The sequence below is a fragment of the Bufo gargarizans genome, chromosome 10, assembly GCF_014858855.1.
Source record: "Bufo gargarizans isolate SCDJY-AF-19 chromosome 10, ASM1485885v1, whole genome shotgun sequence".
NCBI classification, from domain to species: domain Eukaryota; kingdom Metazoa; phylum Chordata; class Amphibia; order Anura; family Bufonidae; genus Bufo; species Bufo gargarizans.
The window spans coordinates 114,787,957-114,809,954 of NC_058089.1; the positions used below are offsets into that span (position 1 = coordinate 114,787,957).

Here is a 21,998-nt window from a genome sequence, read left to right on the forward strand (position 1 = left end):
CTAATTGGCTGATAGGGAAGAAAAACTAATTTAGATTGATTTCTAAAGGCCCCGCCTTTTTTCCCCATAAATCTCTCCTTAGTGGGCTTATAGGCCTCTTTCACACGGGCGTCAAGGATTTGCTCCGGATGCGTCACGTGTGCATTGCAGGAAATCCGCGCAAGTGCGAGTGTCAGTTTTGATTGCGTTGCATCGTTCAGTTTTTATCACGCAGGTGTAATGCGTTTTGCACGCGCGTGATAAAAAACTGAATGTGGTACCCAGACTCGGACCCGGACTTCTTCACTGAAGTTCGGGTTTGGGTTAGGTGTTGTGTAGATTTTATTATTTTCCCTTATAACATGGTTATAAGGGAAAATAATAACATTCTTAATACAGAATGCTTACTAAATTGTTGATTGAGGGGTTAAAAAAATAAAAAATATAATTAACTCACCTCATCCTCTTGTTCGCGCAGCCGGCATCATCTTCTTTCTTCTTCTTTCAGGACCTTTGATGACATAATCGCACTCACCACGTCGTGAGCACGGTGATGTCAGCACAGGTCCTGCTGAATGAAGATAGAAGATCCTTATATCTTCATTCAGCAGGACCTGCGCTGACGTCACCACGCTCAAAATGCGGTGAGCCCGATAACGTCATCAAAGGTCCTTTTGGAGGTCCTGAAAGATGATGATGCCGGCTGCGCGAACAAGCGGATGAGGTGAGTTATTTTTTTTTAACCCCTCAATCCTCATTTTAGTAAGCATTCTGTATTAAGAATGCTATTATTTTCCCTTATACCATGTTATAAGGGAAAATAATACAGTAAATTTACTTTAATGGGGTCCGGGGTTCCTCATCCCTGTCATCTCCTAGCAACTATGCGTGAAAATCGCACCGCATCCGCACTTTCTTGCGGATGCTATGCGATTTTCATGCAGCCCCATTCACTTCTATGGGGCCTGCATTGCGTGAAAACGCAGAATATAGAGCATGCTGCAATTTTCACGCAACGCAGAAGTGATGCGTGAAAATCACCGCTCATCTGCACAGCACCATTGAAGTGAATGGGTCCAGATTCAGTGCGGGTGCAATGCATTCACCTCATGCATTGCACCCGCATGGAAAACTTGCCCATGTGAAAGAGGTTATAGGGTTTGTTCACACATGTCGATATTTATTAGAGGACCCATGGCAGAAATTTGAGGTTGATGCTTGGATTTTTGCCACAGATGTGCAGAAGATCCACATGACAGTCCTGCTTTTTCAGCGGGTCTGATCTGCTGGCTTTTCCACACGGCATGGCCGTTACGCAAAAATGAATCTGTATTGCGGACAAGGATAGGCATTGTTACAATGGATCCGCCCAAAAAAACTGATTCAATACAGATGTCACATGGACATCATCTGTATTGTTTGCGGATCCGTGTTTTGTGGACTGCAAAATACATACAGTCGTGTGCATGAGCCCTTATTCTCATAGATTAATTTTCCACTGTGTGGACAAAACTTAATTTTTTTTATTTATTTTTTATTTATTTTTTGTGCGTGTATGTGAACGAGGCTTCACAATCCCATTTCACATGCATTACATGTGGATTGTTAGTGGATTTGAACATGTGAACAGGGCCTTACGATGTTTATGTGACAATAACCTGACATATCTAACAGCACTGAGGTAAATATGTCAGTACGGGGCAAATAGTATGTGTGGCCCCCAAATGGCCTCCACTTCTAATAACGTTTCTGATGAAACTGAGCAGATCTGCATTGGCTGTGCCAGGAAATGCTCTAGACAGAGGCCATCAGGCCTAGTCCTCATGCTGTGCTAGAACCGTGTGCTGCGGAGGCACAAGGAGAATGGAGAGATATGTGATGTGGATCTGTGTGCAGACCCTGAACAGGCAAGCCTGTACGCTGCAGCCCTGCTCGCTCCAGCCCCCTGTCTTATGTCATACAGCAGTCATAATGTCTGGCTCACTGGTGTCTTAATTACGCATCCTGTTTACATCCTTTTGTCTCTAATTCCAGCGTGTAGCTTACTGCCCTCCTGCAATCACCGCCACCCTTTTACCTGCAGCCCTAATGTCTGCAACACAAGAAAACGTAGAGGAGGGAAGGACTGCCATGGAGGAGGAGGAGGAAGGGAAAAAAAAAAATCAATGCCTCCGACATAAAAATATAAGTGCATTTAGGATCATTAGACCATCCTTCAAAAACCTTTCTTTGATTTCATTACCCCTGGGGCTGTAATAGTAGCGTATGTTAATGCTCAAGTGCTTTCTAACCATTGTACGAGAAGCAAATCGGCTGCTGACCCTGGGCATTCTGGAAGTGTCTGCTCTAAGTAATCTTTTTTGAACCCCTCCGACACCTCTCACCCTTTAAATAATTGCCGCTATTCTCATGACCAACGCAAAATTAAACATAAAAAATACATGTATCCTTTAAAACCATATATTACAGGCAGTTTTTTTTTTCTTGCACGACTAGGCCTGACTGCATGAAACTCCTCTGACGATACATCCTGTGGCAGTGACTGGTTCTGTAATTGTACTGCGCCGTAGCGTTGTGCTATTTGGACGGCGTTCTGGCACTGTGTAGCGGCGCTACATGACTGCTGCAAATCGCACTATTTCTAAAGGCACAGGCTGTGTGATTGCAAGAGACTTTGATTGCACCATTAGTTTTGAAGTGCTGTGCTCACCGAGACAGGCGAGCATCTTGGACATTAAACTGGTATCCTGTTGTTTATGAGGAAAGGACTTATAGTCCTGCACTTCATCTTACAAACCTGCTTTCCCCCCCTCCCACCCCAAGAGTATTCGTGCTGCATTAGGTAAACAATTACACAAGATGACTTTAGTACTATTCTGCCTTCTACTTAATTCATGCATACACGCATTCTGCCGTTACCACTGCTTGATGTATAATGGAGATTTGCAAACAGACATACTGGGATTCCAGCCTCATTTTCACAGACGGGAGAGAGAAGGCATTTTTAGTGCTGCTGGTGGTGGTGGTGGGGGGGATCTGCCGAGTAACTGGGAAACAGAGCTATGTGATATTAATATTTTGTGTCTGCAACAAAATAAAATTTCAGGAGGCGCAATCTCTTCTTCCCCATGAAATCAGCCTGCAAAAACAGATCTAGGCTCATTTGCATCGGTGCATACCTCCCCGTTACACAGGGTCATCTCCATCCAGGGAGCAGTAATTAACACGGCCCAGCTAAACTGGCTTTAGGTGTCACTTGATTACTGGAGAATTACAGAATGGTATCCGTCCTCCCGCCTGAGAACAGGAAATAAAAGAAAATAAAAGGGGACAGTGTATCTTTAACGTCTTTGTCCGGCTGGTTATATTTTATATGAGCTCAGCTCACATCACTTTTTATTAGCTTAATAAATCACCTTTCTTGTCAATCAAGGAGCAGAGAATAATTGGATATGGTTGAAGCCTCTGTGATGGATTATAAATCATTCAAGATTAAATTAAAAGATAATGCAGAAACTTAATGGTTTGTGTTTTGCAGTCTTAAATTGCCTCGAAGCGCTGCTGTTTTCTGCTGTAGTGAAAGCCGTATTCTTTTTTTTTTTTTAAAGACTCTGATTATGGCCAAATATTTTTTTCTGCTTTCTTATCTCATTTAAATGTTATTTTTCATATTCATAAGAGTCGTTTCCCAACTGTTAAAGTTAAGTTCACCCTGTTGACAGAGGTCACTGGTAACGTAGCAGGAAATAGGTATTTAAATCCGGAAAGTAAAGTACAAAGGTTTTTTTTTGTTTTTGTTTTTTTTGCTCCATGATTGACAGCCTTAATATTCAAGTTATTTGCTTGTCTTAAAAACAAAATCATTGTATCCGGTGATGACAGTGTTTGTATTCATCTTAAATGATTTGCAACACTTTATAAAATTTCTATGGAATTAAAGTTAGAGCTGGGTTTTTTGGGACCTGTCTAGATTGGAGGAAGTTGCAGCCTTTGGGCCCAACATTTAGGTGTTTACTATCAGCACCTTATATTATTATGATTGGGGTTTAGTTATATATTTTTTACTTTCTGCAGCAATAATTATGTTGAAGACAACACAAACCTTTCTTTATGACATCCAAGGTTTCTCTCTTGTCGGATTTCCATTCGTTAGTTGTCAGATCAGCCGGTGTCCCTGCAAGTTTGCATGTCCCCATTGCTGCGCATCTGTCACACGTGTTGTGTAAATTCATTGCATTAATAATTTTTTTATAAGTCATTTGATGAAGGGGGAGGGGGGGTTTGTTGGGGCGAGCTTGTATCCATCACCCAATTTCAAGAGAAACTCCTAACAGCCGCCCACTACTGACAAACATAGCGTGATGGTCACATCTGCATGTCAGTAACATACGGAGAGAGCCCTGCATCTGTCACCGTGCAAGGAAGAGCATTAGCGGTTTCAATTCTGCTTTATTTCTAAGTTGAAATGGAGAAAAGCAGACGAAAGGAGGAAAAAAAAAACAAATAAGGAAACTAAACAGTGGCGTGAGATCCAGCAATTTGCTGGGGCTCCCTGTGACAGACACTGCATTATCATAATTGTCTCTACTACATGATAGGTCAGAAAAATAATAATGTCATTTTATTTATAGCCCAGATACCCCTTTTATGAGAGTCAGGCAAGTGACTGCCAAGTGGAGTAGGTCAAATGACATCTTTTGATCAGACCTGTCCAAAGAGATCAAACATGAATGGCAGGTAATGGATACTCGGTGACAAACCAAATCTACAGCAGAAATAGGACTGCCGCAATCTGCCAGTTACCCATTAGAAGCTTACCTAACTAAGGCAGTCTGCCTGACACACTGGCCAACCACCTAAATCAGCTAAGCGACAGTGCTAAAATTGTGTATTATCATTGGAAATGGCTATTATTCCCCCAGTAACATTTCTGTTAGGGGTTTGTTTGCATAGGAGAAACAGACACAGAATGGCTGCTTTGCAGGAAGCCTCTGTTGTAAGGAACCCAAATCCTCAGAACGTTTTTTAGGTATATTTACAGCTTGTACTAATATCATTTTGAGGGACTGGAGAGGAGATTGGACCTTACAGAACCCACAGTCACTCTATATGCAGTTTATTACTGAATTCTAGTGCAGAAGTTTTTGGGCATTTTCCCTGGCCCCTGAATATTTAGTCTGTGCTGATTATAGTTGTGCCTCGATCAGATGTTTAAGGTTACACGCGGCCTACGGTAATATTACGTGGCCTGATTTTTGCTGCCAGATAGATCCTTATCTATACTGGGGCGGTATCATTCACCAAATAACTATTCTGAGGATTCTCAATAATTTTTTCCTCGTGTAAAAGACATCAATAATAGAAAAATATTGCTTATTTATGAACTTGATCTCTTATGCCTTATATGTGTCAGTACAAGCACAGAATCTTGTTGCAATTAGGATAGACTCAAGTTTATACCAGTCTTTGTAGCCAATAAACCCTACGGCCTCATGCAGACGACCGTTGTTGTGTTCCGTTCCGCAAAATGGGGTTCCGTTGTTCCGTGATCCGTTTCCGTTTTTGTTTCCGTGTGTCTTCCTTTATTTTTGGAGGATCACCAGACATGAAGGAAAGTATAGAAAAAAGTCTAAAACAGGTTTGCCATGCAAATGATAGGAAAAAAACAGACGCGGATGACAATCTTGTGTGCCTCCGCGTTTTTTCACAGTCCTATTGACTTGAATGGGTCCGCAAACCGTTTTCTGTGAAAAAAATAGGACAGGTTATATTTTTTTGTTGGACTGGAACCACAGATCACAGACGCGGATGACAAACGGTGCATTAGCCGAGTTTTCAACTGACCCATTGAAAGTCAATGGGTCCGCAGAAAATTACAAAAAATGCAACAACTGACACGGAATGAAACAACGGTCGTGTGCATGAGCCGTCATAAAATGCTCCTGGAGCACTCGGGGCCCAAATCGTAATGGACATAGGGAACTCGATGTACTGGGCTCCTCAAACAAGATTTCTAATGGTATGTAGTGAGGCACTGACATCACTAGAGCTCATCTCAAAGTGAACCTGTTGGTTTCCATCCTCTAAACCACCACAGAGTTTTTGTGCTCTTTGATAGCTTTAGATGCTTGGATGTAACCTATAAGATATGGCATTATAATCCTCTGCACACAGTATGCATCTGGGCAGTAGTCATACAGTTTGGGGTTAAACCATATCACCTGGGCATGTGCCATAAGGTATGATTCACACGACTGTGCTCATTCTGGGAAACTTACTGCATAATGATGATTTATGATATGATAGTTCCTACCTCATACCAGTTCTGTTGTACTGTACTCGCATCACGATCATGTGAGTACAGTACAACAGAGCCACAATCGTATAGGAACTGGCTATCATAAATTGCTATTAAGCAGTCAGTTAAGATTACGGGGGATGCGGCTGACACATGGGACGTCTTTCCCTGACCGATCATGGTCGTGTGAATCAGGCCGAATGCAAGATGAACCTGAAGCCTGACTTCATCAGCGCATGCACTGAATCTCCTCCATTAAGTCTCATGCACAGGTTGAGCTAAGCCAAGTACACGTTGCTTCCTTGTGCATATGTGAGAGACATGGATTCGGCTAGACTGTATGACTCTTCCCCACAATGGCCCCGCACATCATGTGGATGACTTAAAAACTTTCTATACCATTAGAAAAACATGTCTGCTCTCTTCCATGAATAGCACCATGCCTCCTCATGGTTACGTCAGATATTGCAGTGATTGGGCTGAGCTGTAATATCACACATCCCATGGTGCTGTTTTTGGAGGATTTTAGCCACATTTTTATCATCATGTAAAATCTCTTATACAAATGACCATACTATCTGAACACTTTACATACGGCAGTGGCTGATGGGATAACCTGTAAGGCTTCGTTCACATCACCGTTCAGCCTTTCCATTCTCGGGGCAGGAAAACGGAAAGGACGGATTCAGCACATAACTGAGCCGAATGGAGCCCACCTGTCCTATAGACTATAATGGGGTCCGTTAGGTTTCCGCTCAGAAAAAGATTTTTGAAGCGGAGACAAAAGTCCTGCATGCACTACTTTTGTCTCCGCTCAAAAATCTTCTGAGCGGAAACCTAACGGACCCCATTATAGTCTATGGGACACGTGGGCTCCATTCGGCTCAGTTATGTGCTGAATCCGTCCTTCAGAACGGAAAGGCTGAACGGTGATGTGAATGAAGCTTAATTTGAGGGAAATGTATGAGGGAGAAGCACTCATGCCCTGCACGTCACAGGTGAATGTATATTTCCATGGAGCTCATAATCTCCTCGTGTTTATTACTCTTAGTTTTCACACAAGTGCATTGTAGCTGCAGTCAGGCACTGGATAAATGTCAGATTTGGACAGTCTCACATGGATAATTGCAATAATTGATGATTGCGAGAAGATTTACTGGTTAATTTTCACCTTAAGTGAACTGGAGCACAGATGATTGTTAGGGGTGGGTCAGGCAGGAGCACCTCCAGCTTCCACTCTAACCACAAAAATACGACTGCACCAATTAGTAGCCAGCAGCCTTCATTTTCCCTGAGAACCTCTGTCTATATTATGGGGAATGTCTATGTAGAAAAAGCCCAATAAAATGACAGAACTGGGACCATCTGACTGTATCCTGTCCTACACTCAGCTTGTCCAGCTCATGCTGACGTTCTCCATGCAGTGTGGATTATTCACTATAATAACCTGCAGCAGTGTCCGAGTCCTATGAATGGTGAGTGTATGGACATCATCACTTAAAGGGGTCGTCTCACTTTAGCAGGTGGCATTTATCATGTAGAGAAAGTTAATATGCCTGCCCGTATGCAGAACCATTCACTTCAATGCGGCTGCAAAAAATACAAAAATTATTCTGTGTTCATTTGTCCGCATGGCCGTTCCACAGATAATAGAACATGTCCTATTATTGTCCACATTAGGGACAAGTATTGGGCTGTTGTATTAGGGGCCAGCCGTTCTGTAAAATGTGGAATGCACATGGTCAGTATCCATGTTTTGCGGATCTGCCATTTTTGGACCGCAAAACACTGAACGGTCATGTATATGAGCCCTAAGTGTTTCTTAAAAGGAATGTCTTCTAAACTAAATATTCTAAAACCAGATCATGACTCCTATTCCTTTCTATGAATCCGTTTTTACTTTCTGGTGCTGTCCACAACATATATTGTACACAGTAGACAGGAGATGTTGTGGACACAGTAGACAGGAGATGTTTATCGCCTTCTATGGGGGAGTGTTTCGCCCATGCTGTGCGACTGGTGCACTTTTACTGTGCGACTGGTGCACTTTTAAAAATATAAATAGTGTTCCATGAAAATTCTAAAGAACATCACCTAATATTGTTATAAATATACTTCACATAAAAACTGTAAGCAATAGATTATTGTTGAGGACACATTCCGTTTAGGATATCTTTGGATAATACAGTAATGTTATAAGTCACATATGATGTCAATGTCTCTGCACTGGACCTGTGTGACATACAGAAGTGATGGGGGGTCGGTGGTTTCTGCACTTCTGTTGCTCATCCCGTTGAAGAGAAGTACAGTTTGTCTCCTACCAGCTTGAAGTGGCTGATAACAGAGGACAATAGAGCGTATAGATCTGTACAGCAATTGCAGAAAGATTGTCAGTTAAAAGGAACCTGTCATCAACGTTATGCTAACCTCACTGAGGGCAGCATAAAGTAGTGACAGAAATGCTGATCTCAGCGGTGTGTCATTTATGAGTTAATAGTAAGTGGTTGCCGAGAACAAGCATCAAAATCTTGAAAAGAGTCAAATCTACTTGAGAAGAGTCCTGGTTATTCATCATCTCCTGCTCTCTCACCCATCTGCTGATGATTAGCAGTTCTCTCCTAGAGATAAAGGGAGAAAACTAGGTAGAAGACCGTCAGTCATCAGCAGGAGAGCAGGAATTCATGAATGACCATGACTCTTCTCAGGTGGCCGGGACTCTTTTCCAGGCCCAGTCTGCAATGATTGTGATGTTGGTTCTCGGCAACCACTTACTTTTACCATATAATTGAGAGACCGCTGAAATCAACTCACCTGTCTCTAGTTTATTCTGCCTTTAGTATGGGCAGCATAAAGGAGATGACAGGTTCCCTTTAAGTGTTTCTCACTACGACCACTAGTACAATTGATAGCTGCTGATATATTAATTTGAGGTTCTCAGGAACCTTATTGATACAGCTTGTGCCTCCTGGTAGTGATGAAATTAGCTCCATAGTAGTAAAGAAGTACTCTGCCATTATAAGAGAGACTCCAGAATAGTGGGTTTCAGTGTGGTGGAGAAGACAGCAAGTAGTTCAAGCCTCATGAACACATCCACCCTGTTTGTGAAGCCAAGCCCCCATATACCCACAGATTTAAAGGGGTTGGCTCATGTCAGACATTCTAGCGATATGCCATCAATGTTAGATACTCTCCGTTCACTTCAGGGGCCCTGTTCTGGATATAGGGGCAGATCCCAGAGGTGGGTCCAGCACCGATCTGACATGACGGGGGTATTGGTTATACCCTGCTCCCCCTTTTACCCACTACACCATCCCAAGACACTCCCCACCCCACCCCGGCCCAGCCCTTACCCCGGGCTCGGCCAACTCCCAATAAAACACTGACACCCAGTTTGGATTAAATTGGCCACAGCAGCCATTTTATTACATAAACACATATAATAAATAACCTTTTAATCCCAAACTGTAACATATTCCTGAATCCCAACGGGGGAGGTCCTGGAAGCCCCAAACAGCATAAGTTTATTACCAGGTTGAGCCGCCTTGCCACCAGCCATTAAACGCCAGCTCGAAGGCACCCCTGGCGGCCCACCCCCCCAAATTATCCACAACCGACCACCAACTATGGGAGTCCAGCCCCAACCGTGGAGCCCTCCCATCCTCATCCTTTAGAATCTCACCAACTTCAAGGACCTCCCACGGCCACAGCCGCCGTGACAATTGTAGCCCCTCCACAGTCACCCACCGCTCTCTTCCGACTTCCAATTCCATATCTGGCATCGGACACTCCTAAAAGGAAGAAAAGAAGGGCGGGCGGGAGTTTCACCTGCACCCCAAAATGGCCTCCACTCTCTTCCAGCCCCGGCTACTTAACCCCTCCAGTTCCACCCCCCAAACTTAAACTGACCAATCCCTATCCCCCCGGGGGCTCGCTAAACCAAACCCCCCCCCCCCCCCCGTCATGGTAGCCTCCCCTCAGGCTACGCCCCCAGTCCGTCTATTTCTTTAATGGCATATTATAGCAATATGCCATCAATGTCTGGGATGAGACAACCCCTTTAAAGGTGGTTTTAACAAAATTGCCCCTACATGTTGTTCTCATGGTCCCTTTGGTTGGTTCCCAGCCAGAACCAGAATCCAGTTCTTTTCTCCTTCACATGACAACTGCCCTGCATGACCTAAAATGGCACCTATAGAAGTTGTCACAACCTCCCAAAAAACTACCTGCCATCAATAATACGGGAGAAAAGATTGAAAATTGTCATTTTGTCTCATTAACTCATTTGGGCGATATGAGATGACATAATTGAGTGAACATTGCCTTTAACACTTTCATTGCCAGAGTAGAGAGCTTCTTCGCTTTTAAAGATATCCCAATTAACCCTGTGCCCAGGGAGGGGGTGGGCTTGAGACCAAAAATCAATGTCCTCCCGCTATCATTTGCTGTAATTTTAATTCTCCGAGAAGCAGCGAATGGCTTTCACTTAGAACTGTGCAGTACGACCAATCTATCAACAGATTACAATTTTGCTTAATTTTAATGTGGCTAACTTAAGATGTTGTATAGTAAATTTATGCAACTGATCACAGTTATTAAATTACTGCATCTGCAAAAGAGGCAATCAACCCCGTTATTATAGTTGCTGTGCGTGGATGGTAAATGTCAAGGATCTACCAATGCACTGCAGGGAGGCACGGTATTGTTAAAGATGCATAAAATATCAGCACTTTTTATATGCTTGTGCATTCAACAAAGACTCTCATCATAATTAACTGGTGTGGAAATAAATAATTTTTACAAACTACCTTGGATACAGTTGTGCATCGGCGCAGCCCCCCCGTCAATGTCTCAGCGCAGATAAACCTTTTTGTCGTCTCTTCTTTCCAGCTCACGTGCGCAATAAAATATTTAAACCTTTACATAGAGATTGGGAAATTGTATTGTAAATTCTGATCCTGCCGCTAAAAGCTAATTTATTATGATAAATTTAATTGCGCTTTTTTACGGTTCAGCTCATTGCTGGCTTTTGTTTTCCGACGGTGCTGATTTACAGCGGTATCAGCCATTTCTCCAGCCCCTTTGTTATCTGTACGTAGGTTGTGAGCAGTTGTGTGTCTATATCCATCAGAGACTAAGGGCGGCCATAGATGTCTCCTCGATACCAGCGGCCCTTGTGTCATGTCCCCTGTACACTTCATGGTAGTGCTCTGTCTTTTCTTTTTGTCTCCTACGTGGTTCAGTTCTCGGCCGGTCACTGTATTAGCCATGAAATCAAGGTGTATATAGTCTGCACACATAAATGTGACTGCCAGGCTTAATATTGCACAAGAAATAAGATCGTGCCAGCTTTCTGTATGATGATATGCTGTGCAGTAATTCTATGCATTCAACATGCGTAGATACATCTGCTAGTTTCCATAGCATAACATATGGCAGACCATGTGAACATACACTAGGACTGTATTCCTCATCACATTGGGATTGGACGCTTTTCAGGAAAGACAGACAACTTCCAAAGAGAAGTGGGGGAAATGAAGCAGCAAAAGAGTACTCAAAAACATTCTGGTCATTACTGTTACTATGCTCAAATGTTCAAAGGGGTTTTCCAGGAGTGTATCAGATCAGCGGAGGTCCAAGTCTGGGCAACCCCACAGTCAGCTGGTCACTGCACTCCAGAACAGGCACTGATACAGCACAGCCCCATATGTCGGGTAGTGGCTGTAAATGGTACTGCAGCTCTGCTCCCATTTAAAGGGGTTTTACCACGAAACATATTCTACAGTTTTCAAACCAGCATCACATATAATAAAAAGTGTTGTATTCCCACTGAGCCATTCAATAAAATGCATCTGTATAGCATCATCTTTCCTTATTTCTTGTCCTTCTGACTGCGATGGTCGCACATGCTCAGTTTAATATTCGGCTGCCACCAGCCATGTCTTCTGTTAGAAGCTGTGTCAGTTACAGGGAAAGAGCTGCAGCATTAAGGACACGTCCCCTAAGCTGTTGCCTCAAGCAAATCTAGCAGAACAACTGGAGCAATGAATGTGGAGATCTCTGGATCCTTGTGAGGTACAGGGCCAGTTCTGGCTCGTCCTAATCAACATGATGTCTGATTTTTATTTTTGTTACATCATAAGCTCTTTAGGCGCTGCACTACCATTCCCGGCCACTAGTAGTGTACAGAGCTTTGTTGTTCCAGTGCCTGTTCAAACAGCTGATCTATGGGGGTCCTGGGAGTCAGACCCCTACAAAGAATAGGTCATCAGTATTGCAGCCCGGAAACCCCTTTACCCACCGCCGTGACCGTACATACATTCAGTTGATGTTTGTTTTGGTAATGAAATATCGGCACATCCATCTGTTGGTCATACTTTACATGCCCTTATGGACTGCTTAATTGGCACCGGGGTGCAGATCTCTCCAGAATCTTCTACCTCCTATATATCCACACACCACACCTATGTGCTGCTCTCTGAAAGATGAAAATCACACGACACATCTTTTTTTTTTCTGTCATTCCCATCTGTCCGACCCCTTAACATTCCTGATCTGCTGCAAGTGCCAACTCAGTATTGTTTTATGGAGCAGACATGACCTCTTATGAAGCAGAGCTGTCAGTCACTGCGCGAGCTGGAGGGATGATTGACAGGTCAGTTTGTAAAATATCTCATTGCACGGAGCCCAGATGAAGGCGATAATTGTGTTCTGAAGAATAAAGCAAAAGAAATATCCCCGATTTATACTTTTTCTGCATTCAGTTTGCATTTTCTTACACGGATTCTAATTTTATACCCACAAAAGTTTCCTAGCCTTCCAGTTTAATCAGCAGACGTGGTATCGCCATGACTCTCCTGATTGGGCAGAGAATTCGCTAAGTTGTGTATATTTTCTTACTGAAAGACCCTTTACTATAACATTTATTTTACATTTTTTATGCAAACACACATTTTCATCTGTAAAAACAAACACCATTAAGAGTTTAATGCCTCACCGGAGCTCTGCCGAATAACACCATTCAATTACAGAATGTACATGATTTCACCACAAACCGCACACTTCCTAAAACATCGCCCCTTTCCCTCCAGAAGCTGAGATTTTCTCCTCCGTGTGCAGTCACAGGAGTGCAATGTTAACTTTCATTTATTTAGGCTGCTTTCACACTGGCGTTTCTGGGTTTGCTTGTGATATCCGTTTCAGGGCTTTCATAAGCGGCCCAAAACGGATCAGTTCAGCCGCAATGCATTCTAAATGGATAAGGATCCATTCAGAATGCATCAATTTGGCTGCGTTTGGTCTCCGTTGCGGTTTTTAGACGGTCACTAAAACGCAGCTTGCAGAGTTTTGGTGACCGTTTGACTATGTGGAGCCAAACGGATTCGTCTAGACTTACAATGTAAGTCAATGGGGACGGATCCGTTTTTCACTGACGCAATATGGTGCAATTGAAAACGGATCCGTCCCCCATTGACTTTCAATGTAAGTCAGGACGGATCCGTTTTGACTTAGACTTTTTTTGAATGAATAATGAAAACTGATCCATTATGAACGGATACAAGCGTTTGCATTATTGGTGCGGTCCGTCTGTGCAGATACAAGACGGATCCACACAAAACGCGAGTGTGAAAGTAGCCTTACTGAGATAATTGCTCCACTTTTCAGACTCTACTAAGAAATTGCTCAACTGGCAATCCCTTGTGAAATGTTACTGAAGGTGATTATCGATCAGCTCTGCTAATGTGACATAATGGAATTGCTACTTTAGCAGCCTGCAGTTAGTATTTTTGTAGAGCACCAAGTTTAAGGGTGAGAATCAATTCCAGTTGCCCCTTCTCTAGTTCTATAACCCGGGGAGGGGTTCAGTCTTGAAATAATCGTTTTATTAGTCCTTGATTTCCTTTGTTGTTTGTTACGCTTGTGGTGCTGGCATTTAGAGAACCTTCTTGAAATGATGCTTTATGTATAATCTAGTTTATGAGCAGAGCGTGCAGACTGCAGGAGATCTGCCTTTCCCTGAAAGTGAAATTATTCCTGATTTTATCCTCTAAGGGCAGCACCTGACTGTAAACCCGGAGACTCATGTCTGCCGCTCAGTACATTAGTACAAGACCCGTCATCATGGAGGCTGACAAAACTTCGTTTGTGACAAAATGCAATCATAAAGGAAGCAGAGAAGTGATGTAGATGAAAGGTGGAGGGCTGAAAAAGAATCCCTCTAATCACATATTCATATCTACAGACATACCATATCCTATTCACACATATATATTGTGCACATCACATCCACCCATGTACTGTAGACATATATCCACACACGCACATTGATATAATATCCAAACGTGTCCATGTAAAATATGTAATTAAATACACATCATATTTACAGACACGAAATCCACATATGCGTCATATCTACATACATATCCTATTTACATTCAGACATGCATTATATCCACATGTACATCACACCTAAATATACATATACAGTATGTGCACATACACATGTACAGATGTATAGTATCCACACACATTACATCTACAAATACACCATATTTAAATTCACATATCATATCCAGCATATACTGCACATATCATATCTACGCACATATACAACATAACACATACACCTTTCTCAATTCACACGCATATCATATACACAGATATATACTAGTATAATATAATAATATAAAAAATAAATCAAGCACAGATCAAATACACGCGCTTACATATCCGCTGGTCAGTAGTATCTGGTTCGCAGCTGCTGCAGAGGTATTTGGGTGATTTGTGTCCCGGCACAGGGATCAGTACGTTACTCCCCGCTGTCAATCAGAACAGATCTTGTAAGATATTTATCTAAGCACTAAGACAATATTTGAGCAGAGGTCTTTTGAAGGTTTACTAAAACAAATATCCCTGCCTTACATATGTCAGTTGCTTAGAGGTCAACCCCATGCCAATCTGTTTTTCTGAAACTACAGTATGACTTTAGAAGTCCGTATGTTTGGTTTGCTGAAGGGGTGGAGAAATCGCCTGAAAATCCTCAGGGCCAGATGTAAGATTCTCAGTTTCCCACTTTCTGTACATTGTAAATCCAGGAATCTCCGTGTTAAAGATGATGTTTGTTGTAAGATACTAATGACTGGAGGAGCAGAAAAGCTTCAGGTGACCTGAGGAACGCAGGAGACATCTGTGACCAACCAGTTCACGCTGATAGTGTGGGGCCTGGTGGGGGCGGAGCATGACACACTTCCAGTGCTACTCACCACCTCCTTAGGCCTGCACTAAGCGTAAAGCAATGTACATACTGTACCTCACACATTTTGAAAAGTCCCAGGGAGGGACAACAGCAGCAGCACACACATTGTACCGAGGCAAATTTATTTTACACTAAGCTACACCTCTAACTCCACCATATGTGTATCTCAATCCTGCCCAATCCCCTTAGTTCCCCCACACAGTAGTTATGCCTATATAGTGTTAATAAAATAAAAGTAATACCTAGCCCCATTCCCCAATGAATAGAGAACATCCTGCTCTCCTCCCCAGCGGCAGGCACAATGCGGTAACGTTGTCACGCCATCTGAGCTGAGAAGGGAAAGCCACATGCCAATTCCCTGGTCCAGGGAATGATGCCCGGCCTGTGCACTCTCCTCTGCAGCTCAGCAGGTGCAATGAATTCACCACATTGGGCCTGTTCCTGAGGAGAGCATCGGCTGGTGAATAGTGGAGCAGAAAGCTGAGATTCAACTGTATCTGCTTCCTCGGGACACAGATACACTTGAAATTGGGACATACCTCAGTCGTCCCGGGAACTGCGGGATAGACGCCAAAATCCATGAAGGTCAAGAGGTATGGAATGTATGCTTATTTTGCTATGGTTGTGTATACCTGGGCTAGTGAGACTCTGGGCCCCATATATATCCTGATGCCACAATGCATGTCTCTCAGCAGTGCCACATGCTGCCATGGAGAAAGCTTAGCATCACTTCCATACTATAGTGTCCATTGCGATGAGTGACAATAACCTGCACAGTAATATACAATGACTATAAGAGACGGTATGGATCTTCAGACCACGTAGCAGGAGCTCACTGTCGTATATCCATGGCTCCATTGTATAGCTGCATTAATGCTATAAGTGCAATAGTCGGGTAGATTATAGGACATTATGTGCATGTTCTGATGTTTGGTCCTGCTGCAGCTTGGAAGTAGTCGGTCTCGGTTCTGGAATTTCTTGCAGTCTTAAGGGCTTGTTCACACAACCGTTCTATTTTTTGCAGTCCGCAAATTGTGGATCCGCAAAACATGGATGGCGCCTGTGTGCCTTCCGCAATTTGCGGAACAGAACAGGAGGCCTAATATAGAAATGCCTATTCTTGTCCGCAAAACGATAATTTTTTGCGGGGCCACGGAACGGAGCAACGGATGCGGACAGCACACAGAATGCTGTCCGCATCTTTTGCGGACCCGTTGAAATGAATGGTTCCGTATACGGAACGCAAAATATGTTTGCGTGAACGAGCCCTAACATTAAATGTTTCAGCTGACAGAATGTGTTTAATGTAAATACGCTGTCACACACCCCTCCTGTAATTGACAAGAGCAGATGATTAGCAGCGTTCTCAATGGTGTTTTTGCATAATCTTACATTTTGACAGAGCTCCACAGCGCCTTTATATTGTCAGAGCACCGCAATCAACTACGTTTTTTTTTTTTCTTCTTTGACAACATTTAGTTTGTCATTATAAATCTCCTAAGTGGTCATTTAACATGTTTGGTATGCACCAAGCAGAATAAAAGGATTATTTGAAAAACATTGACTTCTTACAGAAAACTTTGCAGCCACTCTGGGAAAATCAGACATCATATAGTACATGATAATCTCTTTCTAGCAAAAATAGAACCAGCCCTGTACCTGAATGGATCCAGAGATCTCCCCATTCGTTGCTCTCCTAGATTTATATAAAGCAGACAGCTCAGGGTGCAGACCCTTTCTGTTTCTGCTCCAGGGGTGCGTCCAAACTACAGAATATTTTTCTTGGGACAACCCCTTTAAATTGCATGTGTAAGGGTACTTTAACACTTGCGGCAGAGCATTCCACCTGCCAGATCCGTCAAAACGCATGCAAACTGATGGCATTTGTCAGACGGATCAGGATCCGTCTGACAAATGCATTGAAATGCCGGATCCGTCTCTCCGGTGTCATCTGGAAAAACGGATCTGGCATTTTTTTCAAATTTTTTTGTGGTCTTAGCATGCGCAGACCGCAATGCCGGCTCTGTTTTGCCGGAACACTCGGGGCTGGACCTGGCATTAATGCATGTCAATAGGAAAAAATGCCGTCAAGTGTTCCGGAATTTTGGACCGAGATAAAACCGCAACATTCTGCGGTATTATCTACGTCCTGAAAAGTCAAAAAGACTGAACTGAAGACATCCTTATGCATCCTGAACGGATTGCTCTCCATTCAGAATGCATTAGGTTAAAACTGATCAGTTCTTTTCCAATATTGAGCCCCTAGGATGGAACTCAATGCCGGAAAAGAACAGTGTGAAAGTAGCCTTACGGCTCTTTCACACTTGCGTTCTTTTCTTCCGGCATAGAGTTCCGTCGTCGGGACTCTATGCCGGAAGAATCCTGATCAGTTTAATCCCCATTCATTCTGAATGGAGAGAAATTCTGGATGCATCAGGATGTCTTCAGTTCAGGACCGGAACGTTTTTTGGCCGGAGAAAATACCGCAGCATGCTGCACTTTTTGCTCCGGCCAAAAATCCTGAACACTTGCCGCAAGGCCGGATCCGGAATTAATGCCCATTGAAAGGCATTAATCCGGATCCGGCCTTAAGCTAAACGTCGTTTCGGCGCATTGCCGGATCCGACGTTTAGCTTTTTCTGAATGGTTACCATGGCTGCCAGGACGCTAAAGTCCTGGCAGCCATGGTAAAGTGTAGTGGGGAGCGGGGGAGCAGTATACTTACCGTCTGTGCGGCTCCCGGGGCGCTTCAGAGTGACGTCAGGGCGCCCCACGCGCATGGATGACGTGATTGCATGGATCACGTCATCCATGCGCATGAGGCGCTCTGACGTCATTCTGGAGCGCCCCGGGAGCCGCGCGGACTGTAAGTATACTGCTCTCCCGCTCCCCACTACTACTATGGCAACCAGGACTTTAATAGCGTCCTGGCTGCCATAGTAACACTGAACGCATTTTGAAGACGGATCCGTCTTTAAATGCTTTCAGTTGACTTGCGTTTTTCCGGATCCGGCGTGTAATTCCGGCAAATGGAGTACACGCCGGATCCGGACAACGCAAGTGTGAAAGAGCCCCAAGTCTAGTGTAGTAGAGGGGATCAGGTTATTAGAGTTCATTATATCCAGATACCTGAAACACAAGTCAGTTATGGATTTACAGGCTCCAGCAAAAGCAAGGTGGAAAGCCTAAGTCATCCTCCGATATGGCAGCCAATGTATCTATTCCACAACACTTATCACCATGTGGCTTGATAAACACATTGCATCGTTACAATATCAGTTGCTTGGCTTCCTCTCTAGTGCACCTCCTAGTCAGTATAGACATGAAAATACTACAAGGTCACTGAAATCTCACAGCAAGATTAATGTTTTCTCTGTATTGTTTAGTGGGGTACAGTATTGTTTGGTCTGGACCAACCCAAAAAAATCAACAGCTGCTCTGGGTCTGTGGCCAGTTTCTCTTCTCCCTCTCAGAAGTGAATCATGGTCTCGGATCGCGATTGCACTAAACATTTTGTATTTAAACATGGACGCTCACTGCTAAAAAAAAAAAAAATATCGACCTTATAAAGTACTGACAGCTGAGGAAATTTAGAATGACACTAATAAAATCCTGTGGCTTTAGTTCAGCCAAAAGACCTTGCATAAACCTAGTTTGCGCTCTCTTATGTTGCAGAATTGTGGAACTCAAGGGGATACGATGAAATGAAGTTACTGGGAGCCGCCATATTTACAGCTGGGCTCTGTTGTACTGTTCTGGGCCTTCCAGCACTTTTATAACGTGGACTCTGTCAGCCATGACGTGTTCAGTTATTGCTATATAATAACTAGAACGATGGGACTAATCTTAGATCTCACTTGTAAAACTGTTGCAAGTGATTTTCCAGATGGGTGCGTATCACTCACTACCCATCCCATGCCATCAGCCCTCAAACGTCTTATTTATAACACTGCACTCATTGCACAACCCCCAGAGATCTAAAGACCCAGCAACGATTACAGATGGTGAAAATATAGCGATGAATCAGTAAGACAGTCTGAGCAATGCTTGAGTCATTTCATTTTCAAACAAAGACCTATATAATGTGATATAAAGAGACATCACAACAGCAGATCTGGTGCACTGGGTCCTGGAGTGGTGCTCTTACTACCTACACCTCAATAGTAGAGTGCCGGTACCTAGGTCCAACTCTCCATACCCTGTGCTGGTAGCAGAAGATCCTGGCTGTGATGGATCTTCATTAATCCAGATTGATTAATAAAGTCTCATAGTGCAGGGTTACATTAATACGCCATATAATAAAAGTTCACCTCTATTGAAGCATCTCTTTTTTTTCTGCATCAGTTCTCTAATCTATCTCCATAGATTTGCAGGGTATAGCTGATATAGATCTGGCTGGTGACAAGGGTTAGACCAGTTTAGTAGAACATGTACTTGTGGCTGAGGAACATGTGCATTCATCAGAGCTATCGGGTCGATCGCCTTGTACCTGGATCAATGGACTGCCGTGTGATCCCTCTCACAGTCTAATGTGTTTGAGGACCCACATACCAAGACATTCCTCTGTCCTGCAGCCATTTATCTTTGAATGTCAAATTGCAATAATTAACCATTATTGATCGTAAATTCAATTAACTTCATTAACACAAGTAACGGTAAGGGTCCTGTAAGGAAAGTCTCCTGACAACTGTCTCCATTCTGTGAAGCGCCCATGTTTGGCTGAAGGGGACATTAATGTACATATCTAACTTCTTGTACGTGCAAAGTTTCTAAATGTTATCACCTTAGTTCTACATATATATAATAAAAAATACCAACAGTTGTATAAATGTTACTTATTTCTGCACAAATACCAGAGTGTACACATGAGCAGCTATATGCCCATGTTGTATAGCATCCAGGCTTCATAATCTTGTCCTCTTAGGGCATGTTCACACAGTGAAGTTTTCTCACAAATTTTTGTACATATTCTATGCTGAAATCTGTGTGATACCTGCTACGGTAGATATAGTAAACTGTCCTCCTGTTATCTCTGTGAGAAATCCTTATGGTAGCTCACATATTCATGGATTTGCAATCAATAGTGGAAAAATAAACTTACATGTCAATTCTTGCTGCAGAAACGACAGTGGGTGGTCATATGGGGGCTAGCTCCATTGAATAGGGCTAAATCTGCATGCTTATATGCAACATATTAAAAAATCATTTCCACGGTGGAAATATCAGGGTCAAGGCTGACCCTGCGGAAGATTCTTCCGAAACCAAAATCTGCCATCTGAAAATGGTTAAAGACAGGAATATGGCATCTGCTTGTTTGTGGACAACATTCTCCTGCCTATAAAAAAAAAATTAAAATAAAGATAAGAATTATGGTCATCAGCCATACATCTCCAACATTTGCTAAAATAGCTGGTACTGATATGGAGCATTTCTGATTGAAGTGCTCCCTATGCCCAACCAGAGCATCAGGCCAGGGGTCTAGGAGAAGAATTTAAAGAGATGGGTGGATGCTGCACTGCTTCCTTACTAGTTCACATATCTGAGCACCTGTCATGGGGAAGGGACCATATCTGCTCTTTCCCCTCCCGCCCCCCCTTTCCCCACACACCAAAAAATACAAATAATCTAAAAAATATATAAAGCTTGCCAGCATTTGGTCTTTCTTCAACTCTCGACATTTTGTCTGCAAAAATCCATAAAGTATATTCTGCATTCTACACAGTGTGACGTTACTCATACAAAAGAAATTGCGTGGAGGCATCACTAGCCTTTGTGACAAAAGGACAGGCGAATTCTTGTGGGTGGGAATCAATTTGTGCTGTAATAGGCCGTAGTGAAAGTGTTATGATACACAGAGGAGCGACAAGCCTCATCTTTAATCACAAAGGAAAATCACCCAGGAAGTGCCGGGCCGTCCCTGCGGAGAGGTTACATGTCTGATCTATCGCTTATCCTCCTCTGGAATTTGTCATCTGTAGGTTGACGATTTAACCCTTCTGTGGCCTCGGATCCTACACGCTGTTCTGTGTCTCATAAGTGGCCCAGTGCTGATAACAATAAGTTACTGTTGTTTTATTACATATGTAATGGCCAAGAACAATGCACGCTCAGCACAGAGCCTCCTATTAGTGGGCTGGGGACAAACTATGCTGGTATTCTTATGGCAGAGTTACATGATTCAGAAACCCAGCATTAGCTCTCGAAAGCAGAGTATAACTTTATTTTTCCCATTATTGTATTAAACGTTTCATTATTGCTTCTGATAGAATAGAGACCTGGAACATAGCTGACCTATTGCTTTTTGATGTAAAGTGGCTGACGTTTTTCTTTTTATAAGCGTGATTGGTACCTTTGACCTCATGTCGACTGCATTACTATGAAATTACAGTACATCCTCTATAGCACATGAACTTGACTCCCTGCTGTGATGCGCAGGTCTAAGTGACACAAATGAAAGGTTTTAAAGCT

General features: G+C 43.1%; 1 protein-coding gene across 2 annotated transcripts in view; it reads left to right on the plus strand.

Annotated features, from left to right (window-relative positions):
• The window catches only part of TSHZ3 (teashirt zinc finger homeobox 3), an 82,673-nt gene that overhangs the window by 54,783 nt on the left and 5,892 nt on the right, over positions 1 to 21,998 (plus strand). The gene's annotated exons all lie outside the window — the stretch shown is intronic.